The sequence below is a fragment of the Propithecus coquereli genome, unplaced genomic scaffold (assembly GCF_000956105.1).
Source record: "Propithecus coquereli isolate 6110/MARCELLA unplaced genomic scaffold, Pcoq_1.0 Scaffold203, whole genome shotgun sequence".
In the NCBI taxonomy this organism is placed as follows: domain Eukaryota; kingdom Metazoa; phylum Chordata; class Mammalia; order Primates; family Indriidae; genus Propithecus; species Propithecus coquereli.
The window spans coordinates 3,092,811-3,111,235 of NW_012145301.1; the positions used below are offsets into that span (position 1 = coordinate 3,092,811).

The 18,425-nt window shown below is 38.4% G+C and overlaps 1 pseudogene; it reads right to left on the reverse strand.

Annotated features, from left to right (window-relative positions):
- Window positions 1-596: 596 nt before the first annotated feature.
- The window catches only part of LOC105810085, a 29,366-nt pseudogene continuing 11,537 nt past the window's right edge, over window positions 597-18,425 (reverse strand).

An 18,425-nucleotide genomic window follows, 5' to 3' on the forward strand; every position in this document is an offset into this window, starting at 1 on the left:
GAGATTTTTTTTTTTAAAAAAAATCACAAAGGAGTGTTGAATTTTATTAAATACTGTTTTAGCAACTATAATACGATTCTGTGACTTTCTTATTTTTTCTGTTAATGTAACATATTATATTTATTGATATTTAAATGTTAAACCACTTTTATATTTTCAAGATAAATTTCACTAGGTTGTAATACATTATTCTTTTTAGAGATCACTCTATTAAATTACTCAGTCATATTTTGCTTATTTTACATCTATGTTTAAGAGAGGCATTGGCCTATAATTTTCTTTACTTAGAGTATTCTTGTCAAGATTTGATATCAAGTGTGTTGGCCTCACAATAATTGTCTGGAATTATTTTTTCTCTTCTTCTATACTTTGGAAGAATATATGTAAGTCAGAGTTTATTTTTTTCTTAAAAAATTGGAAAAATTCACAGCTGAATGCATCTAGATCTGGAGTTTTCTTGGTGGGAATGTTTTTTAATAAAAGACTCAACTTTTTTAGTAGATAAGGATTAATCACATTTTTTATTTATATCATGATATTTCAGGGTATGTGTTAGTTTCAAGAGTATCTGGCCACATTGCTGTCCAGTTCCTGAATCATTGTACTTTGTCAAGTAATATCAAAGAAACCGTGATCTATTTTTTACGCGATACCACCATAGTATGACTAAAACCATCATGGCAGGTCAAAGTTTAGCTTGTTCCTCACTTTGCTCTTCAGGCTGGTATGTATAGATCATTCCTTTGTAATAAGATTAACGTAATCTCCTGTTTTAGTATCATACACTCCTGTTTTAAAGTGTACCTGGAATTTTTTTATGTGGGTTGTGGTGAGGCCAACCGATCAGGAGACAACTGCCAATGCAAAAACGGTTGTTACTCACAGCTCCCAAGAGGAGGAGGCACCTCACTGCAGGGCCACACAGGGAAGCACCAGCATTAGCTGGAAGTCAGGAGAGGAGGGGAAAGCCTGGGCCAGAACCTTTATTGCAGTTTTTGAGGGAAGGAATGGCAAGGCATGATAGGCAAGCCGAGGAGATGTAAGATTGGATGGTTCGAACACTTTTGGCAGACTCTGGGATATAAAGGTCCCTTGAATTTCCATATAAATTTTAAAATTGGCTTGCCTATTTCTGCAAAAAAAATCTTGAATCCTTTTGGTGAATTGCTGCAGTCCCTCCTCCCAGAATGGCCACTTGGGCTGCCCCAGGGAAAGCATGGTGTTTGCCTCCAAATAATTTGTGAACAGTGTAAGATAGTTTTCTAGAACCTGGCCCTTGGTTGATTTAGGGCAGGGAGATTAATGCCCTATTCTGCAGGAACCTGATACAAGGAGGTGGATGTGGGTAAGGACTGGTGATTTGTTGCCTTGAATAGCAAAAGTGTGCTCACAGACAAGTTGTTAGCTATCTCTAGGAATTGGTTAACCTGGGGAGAAGCATTCCCTCCCAGGTGCATAGGGCCCCAAGTATGCCGAAGCATTGTAAAATACAGAAAACAGAAAATGTGATTGATATGGTTCCATTCTCTTTGCAGATATCCATCACAGCCATGTCAAGAGATGGAAGGGCAGACTTAGAGCACTTTGCCTATAAACAAAACTGGCTGGAATCAGCAAATATTGAGGTCAGTGGGTTTGTATCTATCTATAGCTTGTCATGGCTTCTTTAAGGATTCCAGTTCCTACCAGGGGCTGTTTTCTTTCCACAAGTGCATTTATTAACTGATAGCAAAGCCCAGTAAAAGTATCTGTTGCATATTGAATGTGCTCCCCATTACAAGTACTGACAGAGAGCTAAACCTGTGAGAATAATGTTTTGAAGTCAGAAACACTGGGCACAGAAAACTTCACAAACAAAGCAGCAAGGACCCCCAAGGGGTATTCTTGTGTATCTAGAGCCCTAAAGCACAGTGCCCAGATGGTATATGTTTTTTTGCAAGGAGTTTTCTACTCTAGTTGATCAGTTCACAAAGCTGAATTATTTGCCCTTGAGTCGAAAGCTGTCTTACACTGTCTTACAAATTATTTGGGGGAAGATCTCGTGCTTTCCCTGGGGCAGCCCAAGTGGCCATTCTGGGAGGAGAGATTGCAGCAATTCACCAAAAAGATTCAAGTTTTTTTTTTGAAGAAATAGATAAGCTAATTCTAAAATTTATATGGAAATGCAAGGGACCTAGGATTTTAATCTTGGAAAAGGAAAAATAAGGACTCAAATCCCCATTTCAAATTTTGCTACAAAGCTACAATAATCCAGATTGTGTGGTACTGGCAAAAAGATAAACCTACAGACCAATTAAATGGAATTGTGAGTTCACAGATAAAGTCATACATTTATAGTCCATTTATTATGACAAGGGTGACCAAGACCAATCAATGAGGAAAGACCACTGTTCAACAAATGGCTCTGGGACAACTGAATATACACATGCAAAAGAATGCATTTGGGCCCCCTTCTTCATATCATTTATAGAGATTAACTCAAAATATATCATAGACCTAAATATAAGAGCATGCCAAAAGCACAAGCAACAACAAAAAAGATAAATTGGATTGCATTAAAAGTAAAAATTTTGTGCTGCAAATAATGTCATGAAGAAAGTAAAAAGAAAATCCAAGGAAAGGGAGAAAATATTTGAAAACTCATATATCTGATAATGAACTTGTATCCATTCACAATATGTAAAGAACACTTGCAACTCAATAATAAAAAGACACATAGCCCAATTAAAAAATGAGTGAAGAACTTGAATAAACGTTCCTGCAGAGAAGATACACAAATGTCTAATAAACATAAAGAGATGCTCGACATCAATATTCATTAGGAAAATGCAACTCAAAACTGCAATGAGATACCAATCTGTACCCACTAGGATGGCTATAATCAAAGAGACAAACAATAGCCAGTGTTCACAAGGATGTGAAGAAATTGGAATCCTCATTTCTTGCTGAAAATATAAAATAGTTCACCTACTTTGGAAACGTTTTGGCAGTTCCTCAAACTGTCAAACATAACTTACCATACGATTGAGCGTTTCTATCCTAAGTATATACCCAAGAAAAATGCAAACATATATCCATACAAAAGTTTATACATGAATGTTCATAGTAGCATTATCCAAAATAGCCGAAATCAAAAGTGGAAATCACACAAATGTCCCTTAACTGATGAATGGATAAATGAAATGTGGTATAGTCATATAATGGAATATTATTTGTTAATAAAGAGGAATGAAGAACTGATATATGCTACAGCATGTATGGGCTTGAAAGCATTACACTAAGTGAAAGAAACCAGTCACAGAAAGACCATATTTTATGGTTCCATTTATATAAAATGTTCAGAATAGGCAAATGTATAAAGGCCAAAAGTACATTAGCCCAGTGCCTAAGGCTGGGGGTGGCAGGCAGGAAGGCTTATAATGTGAATACTAATGGTTACGGGATTTATTTTGGAGTTAACAAAAATTTTCCAGGCTTAGATTGCTGTGATGCATGTACATCTCTGTGAATCCACTGAAAACCACTGAATTGTAAACTTCAAATGGTGAATTTTATGGCACGTCAATTATATGTTAATAGAAATGCTAAAAATGTTACCAAAAAATACAATAAAAATTACATTAAAGTTTGAGAACATAATGACATATTTAAATTATGTGAGAACAAAATACTTTAATATAGTAATATTTATGTTTATTTTAAAGTTAATACCATTTATTTCAATATGCAATCATGAGCCTAACAGTTGCTTACCAACCCAGTTTCTGTGCTTCTGCTGGTATCATTTAATTGTGAAGGGAACGTAATGTGAGATGATGGGGGCTTTCCACCTTTTTCTCCCAGAAATGCTGGTAAATCCAGTTAAAGATGGTTTCTTTCACAGTTTACAGGAAATCCTGATCTACTTAAAAAAAACTCTCATTGCTATTACGAGAGCATGTTCCCTCAAACCTAGTAATTCATTGCTGTCGAAGGGTAACCGCTTATTCTCATAGCACACTTTTCTGAGAAGTTCTTGATATAACTCATTTCTACATATGAGTCACAATTTTTCCCAGTAAGTTCAAACTCTCTATTGCCTCTGGAGCTGGCAGTATAAGGATAAGGACACAGAACTCAATAGTAAAAATAGATATGGTATCTCTCCTCCTGTGGCTTTAGACCTGAAAGTGAAGAATGGGAGGTTTAGATAATTAAGAATCTTCACAACGTGTGATAACATTCAGAGCCAAGAAATCTGAAACTAGATAGAAAACAATTAAGTTAATGATTTCTAGTTTTAAGTAGCTGTATGTGGCAGAAACAGTATATAGTTGTGTGTAATCCTCAAGAAAAATTCCGTAAAGGTACAAATGAAATGTAAACTCAGGACAAGCATGTTGCCTGAGGCTACACAATTAATAAGCAATATCTAGACCCTAAATAAAAGAAAATATCCCCGGCTCATATTTTATATATATATAATGTGTATGCCTGTATGTATATACTTGCATATATACAATATATCATTATACATATACAATCAATAGTGTCATAACAAGAGCAATAATAGTTTCATGTCACTTTACAATTTATAAAGTGTGTTCATCAAGGCTCAGAGATGGTCAGTGGCTTGTTCCAAGTTAATTAGCTAGTTCAATCAGAAACAAGACTAGACTCAAATTTCAGACTTCTGGTGAAAAAAATATTTAGAAATATGTTCAGGAATTCCTGTGTTACAGTTCTTTACCTTTGACGAATACTGAGATTTCTATTCTAGGTCATGGAGCTGACATCATCTGTTAACTTTTCTTCTTTCTCATCTCTGTCCTGTTTCACTCTAGGAGTTTGGATTTTAGATTCTATTATAGACACCCACTTTGATTTTCTGTCTCTTACAATTGTCCTTCTTTTACCCAGAAGCTGGTCATTAAAAGCTCAGTGTATCTATTCAAGTGAACAAGGAAGTTGAATAATTATGCAGTGGAATAGAACCCAGTTCTTCTGGGAGGGTGATAATAGCCTAACCTGACTAACCAACTTAAAAAAAAAATCCACTGATCATTGCTATTCAACTCTCTGCTTCACTTAAGTGATGTAGATTTGTGACAAGTAACAAGTATCTACTTAAACAAAACAAAACAAAACAAAACCACTTCCTCTGAATTTACTACCTCCATAATAGAAAAAGATCCACCTTTTAGAATATGTCCACGGTAATGAATTTGCCAATTGAAAAGAGAGTATAGCAGAGTATGTGAATGAAAAAAGAAGAATAAAAGAAATTCAGAAGATCCTTAGGATTTATGGATTTCAGATTCAGGATTTTTAATATTCTTTGTACATTGGCACATTTCTTTCTCTCTTTCCTGTTTGTAAACTCCCAAGCAACAGAATGATGTATTGTTAACCAATGTGGTGATATGTTTACATTCGTTATAGTATTAAATATTATAGTATGTTAGTTTAAATCTTTTCTTTGTGTCCCCTTACTTTGGCCTGCTTTAATTTTACTCTTTTTTCTTTCTTTTTAATGGCTCTAGTGTTTAACTCTTTCGAGAGAAATACGATGTTAGTGAATATTGTCCATTTCAGTGCCTTACCTTCCTGGACACAATAATTGGCCAGCGATGGACATGTGACCCAAGCTAGGCCAGTTTAAAGTTCTTTCGTGAGACTTTTCTAAACGGCGCTGGCAGAGAAGTTTGTTTGCTCTCTGGTTCTGTGGAAGTGTGGCTCTCACTCTGCCTACCTGCTGGCCTTCTAAGTGGTGGCTGTTTTTCTCCTTCACGTGTCATACTCCCAATGTCATGCTTATGGTGGGGACATTCTTGCTCCTTCCTCCTTGCCATTTCTGGACGATTTTCTCAATCGTCTCCATAAAACCTCCTGGCTTGGAATCTCATATCCTCAGATGACCTGCTACCATCACGAGCTACGACATCTGTGGACTTTCAGCTCATTCCTGGGAGATTTTAGTTCCTGGCTTAATGACCTTCTTCTAACAATCTACACTCATTATTCTTGATGATTTCAGTATCCACATAGATAATCTTCCTAAAACAGGCCATGTGGTTCTTCAACCTCCTCTCAGGTACTCTGTTCTCCTGCCTAATTTAGCACCTCCGTTCCCTCTTGTACTACCCTAGACTTTGTCATCACTTATAATCTGAATTTCCAGCATCACATGCTCCTCCCACTACCCCCTATTGTTCTAGAATGCTTCCTCCAAAACACAGTGCTCCCACCCCATCGGAACAGCAGACTCACCTTTTTACTAACTCCCTCATCTTCTAACTGGTCTCATTTCCCGGCTGAAATTACACTGTCAATCTTATCTCTTAGAATCACTCCCTCACTCACACTTTTAACCCATTACCCCTGTTTTCGTGCTACTTCTCTAGCAAAACCCAAACTGATCATATCTGTCCTTCCATTCACTCCCCTACCCCCCTAGCACAGGTACAGGTAAACCATTTGTACCTGTCTCTCTAAGGCCAAATAGCACCACTTTCAAACACACCATCATGCTGACTGGGATCATTCAAAGTGCATGACCATTAAACTCAAGTCGGCACTGAATGCAGTTGGGTAATCAACTGAGCTTTCCCTGTCCGTTTATGCTTCTCCCCTCAAACCTGCAGTACTTCCTCCTATGCTCACTACTCTCTGATGATTTTGCATTCTATTTCTCTGAAAAAAAAGGGAAGCAAAATGCACTAATCAGGGTTTTCCAGAGAAATATATATATGTGTAGAGAGAGAGAGACAGAGAGAGAGAGAAAGAGAAAGAGAGAGAGAATATGAATGAATGAAGGTGAGAGTTGATGGTGCAGTCTTAAGTCCAAAATGTGCAGGCGGGAAACTCAAGAAAGTTTCTATATTGCTGTCTTGAGCCAATATTCCTTCTCTTTAGGGAAGCTTCAGTCTTTGCTCTTATGGCCTTCAACTGATTAGATGAGGCCCACCTACATTAGGAAGAGGAATCTGCTTTACACAGTCTACTGATTTACACGTTAATTGCATCTGAAAAATACCTTCACAGCGACATCTAGACCAGTGTCTGATCAAGCAACTGGGCACCATCACCCAGCCAAGCTGACACACAAAATTAAGCATCGCATAATGAGAAGAAGCATTTCTTAAGCTCCCACCGCCACATCTGCCTGCCCACTGGCAACAGTGCCCACGTACTCTCTTTCCTTACATTGCTGTGGACTGGGGCTTTACAGCCTCAGCACTCTTGCCATGTCGGGCAGATAATTCTTATTGCAGGAAGCTGCACTCTGCAGTGCAGGATGCTTAGCAGCCCCTCCGGCCTCTGTCCACTAATATCAGCAGCACCACGAACTGTGACAAAGATAAAAATGTCTCCAGACATTGACAGATGTTCTCTGGGTGATGAGCTTTCCCTAGGTTGGAACCACTGCTGTAAATAAACTCCCCGTGCTCCTAGCGTCAAGCCTTCATGCTGAGCACCAGGGTCCAGGCGTTCTCAGCAATTCTCCCCTCACTTCACGGCATCACGAATTCCATCAGGTTTCCCCTCTTTATTGGGTTATTCCCATCGTATACAAACATGCTTTCGTTCTTCCCCTAAAATATCTTGTAGCCTCACTTCACCTTTTCTCTATTCCTCAATGTCCTTGCTCTTTTTTATAGTAAAATTCCTTGAAAATGTTTGTACTCACTCTCAAGTTTTCCTTTTCCTGTTCTGTCTTAAATTCACTCCAGTCGGGGCTTTGCCTTGCTGCTCCAGGAAAGCTGCTCTCATCAATGTCACCAATGACCCCTATAGTGCTGAATCCAATGGACGATTCTTGGCTTTCAGAGTGGCAGCAGCACTTTCTGGGTTTCCATTTGGCCTCTTTTGCAGCAACTCTTCACTCTCAGCTTTGAGATCTCCTTCATCGTCCTGACTGTACATGTTTTAAGTTCCAAGATAATCAGAACTTGGACCTCTTTTCTGTCATACTCATTCATTTGATGACCTCACCAGGTCCCTTAGCATGCACAATGATACCTTAGTTTGTACATCCAGCCCATACTGCTCCCACGAACCCCAGACTCACACATCCTTGCCCTTGGCCATGGAACTTTGCAGTTCCTTCATCTAGTGACAGCGCCTTGATTTGGGGCCTGACCACATGACTTCCTTTAGCTAATACAATGTGACAGAGAGTGGCGGTATGCCAGTTCTGAACCTAGGCCTTAAGAAACATTGAGTGCTCCAGTCCCCCAAACTCCCACAGTGTTTCTACGTCCCATGAGGACATTCTCCGGCTATTCTGCCAATCCAAGAGTGATGAGACAGACATTGAAACAACTGGAACCTGACCTACAGCCAGGAGGTACCCAGCGAGTGCAGCCCGTCAACTGATACCAAGTCAGTTCAGTGAGTGCGAAGCTGTGACTTTCTTTGCTGTCACTCAGTCTAGAATGCCTCCTTACACCGCCTTATCATGGCGATCAGAAGTGAAAGCCAACCCTGATTTTCCCCCTGCACGTGTTTTCCCTCAATCATCCTCCACTCTGTGGATGATGAGTCTGGTCTTCTAATGTCTCAGGCCAGAAAATATGAGATTTGTTCTTGGCTTCTCTGTTCCTCTCACATCACGTCCAAACCATCAGACCGCCCTATTTGCCCTACCTTCAGAGTATTCCTCCAATACGCCCATTTCTCAGACTTGCTCACTCCCTGCTGGCTCTTGCCTAGGGAACTGGGATACCTTGCCATGGTCTGCCTGCTTCCATTCGCCCCAGTCCCCACAGAGTTGCTTCTCAACGCAGCGGAAAATTGATCTTATTAAGCAAAACCATATCCCTTTCCTGCTCAAAACCCTCCAGTAGCTTCCCGCCTAACTCAGAGTAAAAGCCAAAATCCTAACAATGGCCAACACCCCTTATCTCTGCGGCCTCCCCCGCTATGACTGCTCTTCCATTAGCTCACCGCCTCCAGCCACGCCAGTCTCCTCGCCAAACACCCCGAGCACACGTCTGGCCTGGCTTCTCCACGTTGATGCCGCTCTCTGCCTGGGACACGGTCCCCCAAAGAGCTCCTTAACCAGCATTCTCATCAAACACTTGCGTGCCTTCGCTCAAACACTGCCCTCAGGTGAAAACGCCTTCTGCGTGGGTCTGCTAGGGCTGCCACAAAGTGGGAGGCTCAAACTACAGAAGTGCACTGTTTTACATGTCTAGGGGCTGCAAGTCTGAAATCAAGGTGTCAGTGGAGCTGGTTCCTTCTGAGCATTGCAAGGGGGGATCTGTCCCAGGCCTCCGTCCTTGGTGTGTACACGGCTGTCTCCGCGTTCACATGGCATCCTCTCTCCCTGAACCTTCACTTCGTCTTCTCTTTTGTGTCCAAATTTCCCCTTTTGATAAGGGTAGCAGTTATATTGAATTAGGGCCCACCCTGAGATCCTCATTTTAATTCAATTACCTCTGCAAAGACCCTATTTCCAAATAAGGTCACATCTGAGGTACTGGGGGTTGAGATTTCAACATATGAATTGTGAGGGGACAAATTCAACAGAAAACACCTTCTCGGACCATCTATTTTAAACTCCAACCTCATCCATGCCTTATTCTTCTTGTAGTACTTATCACCTTCTGGTATACTACAAAAATTCTGTCTTTACCCACAAGAGGGTAGGATCACCATATTCCCAGAATAGAGAACTCAGGGCACAGAGTAGGTGCTTAATAATTATTAATCGAATAAATCTATCTATCCAAATCCATCACATCTTCTTCCTCGAGAATTTATTTCTTCCAGGGCAGTGACTACATAGCCTTTCACTCGCCAGACCCAAAGGCCAAAAATGCCGTTCTTGACTGCTTAGCTCTTTCCTATGGCTCCACTTACTCTGAAACCACCCAGAAAAACACACAGGATGTGACCTAGTTCCATACTAAATGTAACACTGCCATTATAACAAAAATTACCAGGTACTTGATAATTCACTCTTAAAATGCCTTGAAAATGTAACAGAGATTTTGTATTAAAGTTACTTTTCTGCTAAGTTTGACACTTTCAGTTTAATATCCTTACAAAATGACATCCTATTCTTTTCCTCGTGTCTTTCTATGCATAGCACAGTTACATAAACACGAGTTTGTTTATTCATGAGTCAGGATCTTTTAGGACTAAGAGCACTGGTCAGAGTCAGCTGTCCTGAAATCAAGTCCTAGCTTAGCTGTACAACTGTGGGCATCTTTGATTTACTTCTCTGCACTCACTTGAATCATCTGTAATTGAACAACATTCCAAAATGTCCTGTTCTCATTTGTATTTCTCTATTCATGGATGGATATCAAATCTCATCCAGAATTATGTGGCTATACTTTGTTTTAACTTACATTACAGGGAAAACTAGCGATTCAGACACCCCAAAAGAATACCAAGAAAATAACATACAATAGCCTTAAAAACATCAAAAAGGAGTATTCATTGCTACAATAGGCTAAATCCCTTTGCAAGTCTCAATGCCCTCAATTCTACCCTGTTTGTAGAAAATAGACATAGAAGGGAAGCAGTTTATTAACTTAAAAGGAAGAAAAACCTGTTGATATAATCATTAAGAATAATACTGTATTATTAGACAGAGTATAATATCAATACATCTCAAATAACTGATTTTGTGGCCAGTATTTGAATGATCTTTGTATTTAGAGATGATAGTTATTATACTGATAAATACGTATATGTGTGTGCCTACCTTTTATGCATGGAACCAATAATATTTTGCAATAGAAACATGAAACTATTATCTCTTGATTTGTGGCTGTAACATTTACCTAAGATTTTAGAGTAGTAGATTTAACCTCTTTTTTCACCTTTTCCCTATAGCGTTGTCATCTCATTTAAGAACTTTTATGTTTAAAGAAAGGCAGAAACTTACAGCTTGCATTTTCCTAGCCTTACAAGTAATTGATGCATAAACAGTTAAAGGTATAACACATAAAGGTATAGAACAATCTTGGTAGTATGTAACCTTTTGCTAAGAAAGTGGGAAAATAATAAATGTTTATGCACATATAAAGAAACAGTCAAGAATACAAAAGAAACTCATAAACAGGGTCTTTTTCTATGTGTAGGCTTTATATGCCATTTTGATTTTCAAACCATGTGAATGAATGCATTACCTATACAAAAAAAAAAAAACCAAAGTATTTTTACCTTATCAGATAAAAACAAAACATACAAACATACAAAAAAAAAAAAAAAAAACCACATTCTTTCATCTTACTGCTCCTGAAGCAGATTGAGATAGAAAGTGAGAATCCAAGCTTGTTACTGTATATTTTCCAATTATTGTCTTCATTTTTATGAGAAAAAAAAGTGATGCTATTTTAGCCAGGCTACTATGTATTGTAAAATGGGTGTTTTTAGAAGAGCCCTTTTTGTATTCACTTGGAATGAGAACTTATTTCTGTCCACAGCTGCCTTTGGAAGCTGTGCGAATATAATCGGTGCCCTGCAGATGCCAGAGTGTCTGCCAGGAGTCTCCGCAACAAAGCGGCAAAGCTGGTGCCCTCTGCTTGTTTGTGTCCCTGCTTTGTTCTGGCTGCTGTTGTTTTTGGAAGGGGTGACAGTAATGCAGTGAAATAAATCCGTTTTGTGTGACACTAAATATTTTCATTTGCTGAGTAATCATGTATATATAATCCCTACTCCTTATGAATCCTGAAATATGCTCATGAGGATGTTCACATTTATTTTTTTGCAGAGCAGGAAGACAGCACAATGTCAGTTCTACAGAAGGCAAGTTGAAAGATGCAAGTTTATATACACTGACCAGGAATTTCCTTAGTTTATTTATCATATACCTCACTTTCATTTTGGTGACCAATTTGTCCATAACATATATGACTAATACATATATCCAAAAGTAAAATCTGTATAATTCATAATACAAACATGAAAAACTATAAGAGGTATTGGGACTGTCATTTCAACTTAATGTTTTGTGACGTTGAGTCTAAATGTTGCTATGAATATCAGTAACGAGGGTTAGACTAAGAATTTCTATTTGTAATAAACTATTCTCTGTGTAATCTACTCCAAAATTTTTCGGAAATAAATGAGTCCTAAGATAAGAGAAATTGTGAAAATTTGTTGAATGGAACCGGTAAGCAATAAAAAAAATGCTAAAAAAAATAGTTAAAAATTAGGTCTTCTCCATATATGAATGGCATTTCAGTATGAAAACGTTCTCACGGAATTGCTAAGCTAGGAAGAGTTATAGGCACAAAGACTGAAGTGTGATTCTTCATTTCAGCTAATCCATCACCAAGTGCTTAATTTGAAATCTTTCAGTCATATTAATGCTGTGTCAAGTTAATAAAAAATTTAAAAGAATCTGAAAAAATTTAACAAAATAGTCATCTCTCTAATTTTGCACAAAGCTTCATGTTTACGCATTTATAAAGCGGTATTATTAAATTTGGAAAAGAGGAAGAAAGATCAAGTATGTTATTAAGTTATTTATAACAGCAAGTGGCCTTTTGAGTCGTTCTATACATTGGGTGGCAAAACTCTAGATATTTCAGTAAATGCTTACTTATAGATAATTCGAACAATAGAATGTTCCAATAACCATTTTCTTTATGTATTAGGAGATAATTTTACACTGACCTTGAGTCACTGCAGCATTCCAAAGTGCCTTCTGAGTTATCAAAGTTGCAGTTATGGTCAATTTAATTTTAGTGCTAAGAATATGTTATTAATATGAATTATTTGAAATTGTTACACACAACTAATAATCTGTATAAAGTTGCTTATATTAACCAGAATAGTAAGATCATAGATATCCTCATGGATCAACATATGGAATTTGCTATACTTAAAATTTGGAAGTAAATAATAATGGCAATGCTCTAGAGATGTTCCCCTGAAGCACAAGTTTCAACTCTTTCAGAATGCCATTTTTTATTGAAATTTTTCATAGTGAAATAAATGATGCTTCCTGGGCACCCATATAGCTCCTTTCACTGCATGTTATATTGCAATTGTCTGTTCGCGTGTTTATCTCTCCTCTAAGGCATTCAGCATCTAGAGGACAGTGTCTGCCTTGCATGGTACATGAACATATGCTGCATGTAGCTAAATAATATGGCCGTTTCCCATTTCAGTTTCACAGGTGCCCTGGCCTTTATTCAACAAACATTTTTTGAACTCCTGCAACACGACTGTCAGGGTGTCAAGATCAGAGCAGGAAAATTCGAAGAACAAAACCCAGAGATGCTTGTTGTCAATCTCCATCCAATGTCACCTAGTGGAGGAGATGAAGAGTGTGCAGTAATTATAATGCCTGATCAGTGCAGTAGGGATCAATTGGAATATAGGGAAAGTAGAATTCTAGCCTGGAGAAGAAGCGACACTTAAGAATCTTCCTAACAATTGAACCACAGTTCTCATGCACTGGAGGAAGCAGCCTGTGCAAAGGTATGGGCTCAGGAGAAGTCAACAGTGTGGACTATGAAAGTTTCGGTGGGTCTGGATGTTGGAGCACATGGGGGACGGATGGGAGCTGAAGCCAGAAAAGGGCTGAATCGTGACACAGAGGGCTTTGTGCACCTTTGCCCTGGGCACTGTGAGGTGCAGATGGGCAGGAGGAGAGTCAAATGAACAGTGTGGAGGGTTGACTTTGAAAGCAAAGGAGAAATGGAGAAAGAAAAACAGTCTTTGAAGCTACCTATGGAAACAGCTACCTTCTATAGCACTGGCAATTAGCTGCGCTACCTGCATGTGTTGTTTAATTTAATCTTTGCAACAGCCCTGTGGGGTAGGTGCCATTCCCACCATTTTCCATTTGCGGGTGAGAAAAATAAGGCTTAGTCGTGTTCAGTCACTTGCCCAGCTATGAAGGGAGCAAATGGTACAATCAGGTTTCAAATCCACTTATATATGACTCTAAAGTATATGCATATAATCACTAACCGACACCTTATACATAACTTAAAAAAAATATGTTACTGAGAATGTGATCAGAGGGGATTAATATAAGAAAACACAACAGAACAAGGTTCCTTGTGCCCTGGACACTCTCATGAGGCATTTTGCCGTTCCTTCTGGTGGCATGTCAGGAACTCTTGCCTTGGAGCCGTGGTGACTGGTCCAGAGTTTGACAGTGCTTGCAGTGAGAGCATGATACGGAGTGATTAACTATATCACTTGTTGTTAGGCTAATGCAGTTTTTAAATGAAGGCACATAGCAGAAGATGCTTCATAAACTGCACTGGTTAGAATTTTAGCAGAACCCTAAAACCACTGAAGAAAAAACCAAAACGCTACAACAGTAGCAAGGTGGCATATGCAAATGCACTTGAGGTCACCCAGAATGTGTTCTTTTTTGGCAAATTGCCTGACATCCTTGCTATTTTATGTCCACTATTGTCTGAAGATCCATAGTATTAGTTTACTCTCCTTTGGCCTGTGAAATTGATCTTATGAATTTTCTTTTCAATCCATTTCAGTAGGTGTTCTAATTTACATATAGGATATTCGGTCAGCGGAGTAACAGCCTGGAGAGACTCTCTATTACCGTTACGGCGAGAGGGGTGAGTACGAACATGGGCACACTGTGTTTACTAATGTTTCAGTGGAGGGTGAGAGAGGAGCCCAGAATAGATGGAGGCCTCTCAACCGTAGCATATTTAGTTATGTTTTCCATCATCTGATTTGCCATTTCCGTCTTGAAAAGCAAGGCATCAAGTAAATGCTAAGGGCAGAGATTTATTTATTAATTTATTTTCTGGCCGCGGAAGAGTACAGACGGATTAAATGTGCAATCACAGAGCTGCAAAGCTGCTTAGGTCCATCATCACATGGGTTTGATTTTGTAGACGGGAGTCTCAACCCACATTTAATTAAACTTCTTTGCCTTTTGCAATGAAAGCTCAGAAACACACACCCAAAAGCGTTTGCGTTTAGTCCAGTGCTTCTGTGGCTTCCAGAATTGGATTGATTCATGGCAGCCTGACTGATCTATCTCAACAGGAAACATCTAATTGGCTCCCTTCTTGCCTGTGCCTTCTCTAATTTTATTTTAGAAGAATCTGAAATTTGAGTTGTTGGAACATTTTTGAAGGTTCACTGCTCTAAATTTGTGTGAATTTTTATTATAAATTTGCAGAATTCTAGCAATAATGTAATTGTGAGTAAATAAAATGTTGACCCAGAACATTTACTTTTATAAAGGATGTTTGCCTGATACATAGAAATTAATATCAACATCGTTGTCTTTCATGAGGCTCTGAAACTTCCAATAGTTAAAAGACATGAAGGATATGAGAAAGATATGCAGTATTTAATATTCAGTATTCAATAAGCAAGTTACATTTCTCTTCTATTCCCACCGACCCAATGTAAGCACAAATATATCAGGACCTTTATTAGATGAGATTAGAAATGTGATTGGGCATGAATAAGTAGAACATAGTATATTTTATAATCAGAACATCATAGATTTTCTACTAATTTCCATTTATAAAGCACTGTTTTTCTGGGGATCTCAAAGAATTTTATATTAGTTAATAAGCCAAATCAGCATATTAAAAGTAGAATTACATTGTTGTTATAATATGTTCTGCCTTGAAATAAGCAACTTTGTATATATTAATTAACTTTTATCATAAAGAATAAATATAGGTTATTACTCCTGAGACAGGAAACTGGCAGGTACTGCTTTGGGCATTGCCTTGAGCATTGTTGCAACATTGCCTGAGTCAGGAAGTCTCAAAACAAAGTTTCGAATTACTCTGATCAAGACAGGATGGAGGCAGAGCAAGTTCCAACCATTCAAAACCAAGATGGTGAAACACCACCCCTACCATGAATACTCCTCCCCTCATTTAGCCTATAATTATGCCGTTGCTGAAATATTAATAGAAAGGCAACAGGAACCAGGGAGCTGGTTCTCTTCTGTGAGGAAAACTTGTCTCTGCTCTGTGTGTGGAGTAGACTTTCTATAGTTTCTCAATAAATCTCGCTTTCACTTTATACTGTTGGCTCGCTCCTGAATTCTTTCTTGCATGAAGCCAAAGACCCACTTGGACTTCAAGTGACTGTCAGCATTGGGAGGTCACTTTCCTGTGTCACCCCCATCAATTTTCTCTAATATTTTGATGAAAATTAATAGTTCTTACAAATATGTCTAAATATCTGCTTTCTATTGCTCCCTTTTGTTTTACTAGTCTATTAGAAAATAAAATAGTCTCTTCCTGATGATAAACAAGGATTGCAATTGTAAATGCATACTTAAAAATAAAACGTTGAAGCAAAAAGTAGCATCCACTAAAATTTAGAAAACAAGAACAATTACTGTACTAACATCTGAATTATTACCACATAACTGGTTTACAAAAAAAATTAACCAAATTTTATGATCCTCATGAGAAAGAATTACATTATTAGACAAATATTTTATGTCAGCCTACACAAGCGATTTTGAATATTATTTTTGTTGGTATTAATGTGAAAACTACATGGTTTCCAAGATGAAAACTGATGCAGTCATTTGAATCATTTCCTTGATGTCAGCTCAGCCTGCAGTCCGTGCTAGAGTCAGATCATAGATCTAATTACCTTAATCAGTCAGGGGTTTTTTTTGTTCGTTTTTTTAAAGGTTTTGTTAAGTTAGCCTAGCAATTAAGGGAAATATTGATAGGATGGCTGTATTATGAAGTAAATAAATAAATGTATCGTGCAGATTCGTTATATATTCACCAAACTTTTTCAATTTAATTGATTATGCAAGTATTTTATCTAATCTTAACAAACATTTAAACTTGCCCACCATACATGAAACAAATGAATTTCCAGATTTGGACTGCGGCGTGTTCTGTGAGGGCAAACTGGCCAGGCCCAAACTCAAGGGATCATATGGAGTCATTGCTTTTGGGACAGGGTCTAATCAAACTAAGCTCTTAATCACAGAGTGCGGAAGACACTGCATGAGTCATGGTTTGTGTGTTGGCACTGCATAAGAGCTGGCTTGGTCCAAGGCTGTTGAGTCCCATCAGGGAATATTTGGCCTGTATAAACAGGACATTGGAGGAGAGTTTAATAAAGAGTCTATTTACGGAGGTGTGGGCAGGGCTTTGGGAATCAGTGAGGGATATTGAAGCATCCCGGTAGCAGCAGAAAGGAGAGCAGCTTAAGAATTGTAGCTGCAAGACCGGGACGCTGAAGAGGACCTCTGGCTTTTGATAGAGGCCACCGCCACTTCCGGCTCATTGCTTGGTAGGAAAGGAAGCTGGGGACAAATACTCCCATCTCATTATCTTGTGTCCTCTGGCAATCTGCCTAAATTTTCCATTGGCTGGACCCCATCAAGAAGTCTGAGAATAAGGAAGACCATTGGTGCAAGTCCTTATAGGTCAGCCTCCCAGGGCACAAAACAAGTTGGAAAAGTGTGGAGACAGAATCTGGTCGGACAGAGTTTAGCCTGCACACCAGGCCTGTGGAAGGATCATCACCTGGACTGTGCTAAGCCATACGGCGTCTGCAATTAAAGGAAATACCTGCATGATCATGTATTCTTTGTTTGAAATTTTGATATTTTGTTCATCATAGATTCTTTTGCATTAATTTTAATTTTGAAATATAGCATTCTATTATTATTTATTTTGATTCCTGAGTTTTTTGGGTGACCCTAAATTTTGCACTCAAGTTCACTGTCTCACTCTCAAAATCTGAATCTCAGCCCAGGTAATTATAATCCACATACTGCATTTTGATTTTTTTGATGATTACCCATAATTTTACTGTATGCTTTGTTATGTGTTTCTTTCATAAATCCATTGCGAGTGATTGTTTTAAAACCTAAGTCCTGAAAAAATGTGTGCAGACCTGATATATTTTATGATAGAAAATCTGAGGAGTTCCCCTGTTTTGAGATAAGCAAGATTGTGTATATTTATAAACTTCCTCTGCCAGAATGCTTGTTTTTGATCCCATATATGATCTGACTCCTACAGATAAAGTCACACTTGAATTAAAGCTGCTGTAATTAAATTATCAGTAACAGTTTATTCTGTGACTTCTCTGTCCCTGGAACCCACTAGACTATAAGATTTATGAGGGCAGGGGTAGTGGTTTGTTGTTGGTCTTGTTTACCGTAGCAACAAATACTGGTTAAATAAAATGAATGAATTATACATTTTAAAGTACATTTAATTGGAGTTTCTTGAATATGGCCTTATTTGATTACAACTAAATTAAGGAGGCCTTCCAACATGAAAAGTTTCCCCAGCCCTGGCCTAGAGGGTGACCTGGGGCAGTTTCAGAAGCAAAGAAAAAGAGATTGGAGCCAAAAGGTGGAGAAGGGGAGGAGAAGAGAGAGAGGAAGCACCTGTGCCTTTCTCAATTTAAGTTGCAAAGCCTCCCAGACCAAGGACCGGTTGCACATGTTTACGTTTAATTTTAATATCCAGGAATGG